Source organism: Anneissia japonica, unplaced genomic scaffold (genome assembly GCF_011630105.1).
Source record: "Anneissia japonica isolate Jap-2015-1 unplaced genomic scaffold, ASM1163010v1 scaffold355_len202609_cov112, whole genome shotgun sequence".
Taxonomy (NCBI): Eukaryota; Metazoa; Echinodermata; class Crinoidea; order Comatulida; family Comatulidae; genus Anneissia; species Anneissia japonica.
This window is the reverse complement of record NW_022730532.1, coordinates 59,572-62,774: the sequence shown is the minus strand read 5'-3', so window position 1 is coordinate 62,774 and position 3,203 is coordinate 59,572.

The window sequence follows — 3,203 nt, the reverse complement described above, 5'->3', positions numbered from 1 at the left end:
AATGCAAACTATCCATGAGTCATAGACCTAAGTACATTTATAATAGGTCAATTAACAATAATTCTATTTATTCTTAATTTACAGAATTGTCATCCACAGATGGTCTGAGATAATGACTGTTAATAATGCAGACAGTTTACCAAGTTTAAGTCTATTTATGATTAACATATACCATTGCGTAGACAAAAAATAAACATTCGCAAGCAAAACAAACCTTGGATTACAAATGATATAATTAAATCTATAAATACACGAAACAATCTTTACAAAAAATACATTATTCTGGTAAACACTCGGATAAACTTAAATATGTTACAGAAATAAATTGACTAATTTAATTTGATTATCATCTAGCAGGGGTTTCCCTTAAGGTTTTTATAAATATAAATACAGGAATCTATTTGTATGTACAGTGCACACAAAACAATTTTCGGTTTTCCGGAAAGATTGGTTTGTAGAACATTTCTATTGAATCTTTTCCAAATAAGGTAGGCCAGTTAGGGCCTAGCCTAGATGCTAATATAGGCTTAGCTTAGCCCAGTCAGTAAATTCGGTATGACTAGCCTACGAAAAGTATTTAACATATTATTTTACATATTATTTAACATATAATACATACAGTACCTGTTGTTTAGCTGTAGTGCATAATTAAACAAATTTATTAAAATTAATAAGAAACCCTTGTGGTTTTGTTTTAAGAGTCAAATCCAAAAGTAAATCTAACAAATTTAAATTTCATTCTCTGAAAATTTCCTCTGTAATTAGCAATGTTTTTGGGGAATGTGAGTGTAATTTACATGTAGACTGATATATGAATCTAATGACATACCAAATCCGAATTAAACGTCTACTGAAAAAGAGCCGTCGTAGAAACAATTGCTTTGAGTTCCGATTTCATTTCAGGTTGATTACAATTGATTTTTAGGTATTCATAAGGCGATAATGTACAGCGTAACTATCATTTTATCTAACATTTTACTGGTGTGTCATTTTAATTAATAGGTAATCTCCATGACAATGGTAATGGTAATGGTAATGGTAATGGTTGGATATTAACTTTTTGTCCCACGTTACATTGTGGGATGGATACATGACATGGAAGTTTTAACTTCACGGTGCTCACACAGATTGAAATCAAATTCTCCTTGTCGCTGTAACATGCGGAGAAGGTGATTGGCTTAGTCTAGCCATGGATTCCTCCATGGCCTAGACTACTGAGTGATGTTCATCTGTTCTCCTTCAATGACTAGCCCAAGGCTGTTCGTAGCTGACATTACCATGACAATAAACAGAAAATAGCGATCTTGTTGACATTATCTGTGTGAAATATTTTGTAACGACATCGTTCATAGGGGAATGAGTAAAACTTTAGGTATTTCGTCAGACTTTCATTGAAATTTCATGCCGAAAATCTTCACTTACCGAATTCGGTCATCCTACCCGACCTACTCGGGTAATCGATCAGCCAACCTCCTGTCACAAGTGCCAGGTCGGGTGACAGATTCGCTACTTACTTAAAATTTATTACCCGCTGCCGGCGGCCTGCGAAGGTCAGGCACGGCAAACGTAATGAATAAGCCTATAATCTAGGCTACAACAATTAATACTCTCTTAACATATTCCTACATTTTCAATAAAAAGAAGTTATAATCGGGAGCGCATGTTTAGGTGTGGTGTGATGTCAAAACGTGCATTGGCAGTCCGTAACGAACAGAAGCAACTACTGAATTTCCCGCAAATATTTTTTACTGGGAATTGTTCTTCTTGTCTATACCACAGTATAATAAAAAAGAAAATACAAATTATGTTCACACCTAAAAATCGGGAAAATTACGATGCATAACAAAAATAATAAGATTGAAATGAAGCGCCTACCCCTGGCATCCCAAGACCGAACCATTGTGTGCCCGGTGAAGCTTATTATAATAGTATTTAAACATGTGTATTATAACGGTTAGTGCACGTGTTTGAATATTAATATAATATTTAAACATGTTTATTATAACGGTTAATACACATGTTTAAATGTGGTAATTAGGCATGTGTATTTATAGTTATAATACAAAATGAATACCCTGCCGCAAAATGGACCCACCACTCAAGCACATGGGCTTCTCATTCGTTCGTGACGTTGTGCACTGGCCGTGAGAGCGAGTAGTTGTCTGTAGATCGTATGCAACAAAGATACAGAATATCAGTTATAAAATCAATTTAGCATTTGATTTTAACATGACGAGTTATTCTCTGTTCCTAAATTCTAACTGTCAACTAAATATTCATCGCTCGATTCGGAGGCCCTATAAAATAGAGATTTACTACTCTCTGAGCCTAGATTGAAATAGCTGTAGAATAGCCCCTGGATAGCCGGGAATGTGAGTAAACATTGCTGTTGTACGCCACACGATCATAAAATAAATAGAATAAAGGCTAGAAAGAATCGTATTCTTATATTTCTTTAGGCCAGCACCAAAACACCAATACACCATGTCATTTTCAAATGTGTATTGAAAATGACCAAAATTACCATCTTTGTTTTTTGAGAACTAATAAAATATTGATGCATCTTTCTTGTTCTCCCGATCGCCAAGTCACGGTTTTACGTTCGCGAAATTCGTGAAAAAAAGTAAAAATCCACAGACGTACAGGTCTTTTTTCATTATGGTCGGATTTTGGTTTAAAACATTTTGTGTTTTAAATAACAACATTAGATCCAGAAATTGTGTATACTTTCTGAAATTTGACCATGATTAGAGCAGTACTGGCTGATCTGTGTCCGATTTTCTCCTACTACCAAGGTCTTGTTTACTCATTGTGAAGGCCGTTTAGGCAGCATGCAGGCAATTAGCAATCAATCATCCAACCCACCAGTGACCGTTTCTACTAAGGCTATGTTCACACACACGGCGTAAGACTGGCGTAGCTTACGCCAGGTGTAAGCTAATTCACTGATTAAAATTACAAAGTGTTCACACAAACAGCGTTCGCTATATTAACGCTGGCGTTAAACTAGTAGTAATAGGCCTATGGGGGAATAGAAGTTTTAAATAATGTACGGGTTCTTTTACTGTAGTAAAATTAAAAGTGCATCAGTAAAACTTCTAAATCTGTGAATTGTTCGAAGTGAACTTATATGATTATTGTATTTTAAATGAACAATTTTGCTTTGATTTTTCAGCTAGCATTGTTGGTGTTGCAGGTTTTAA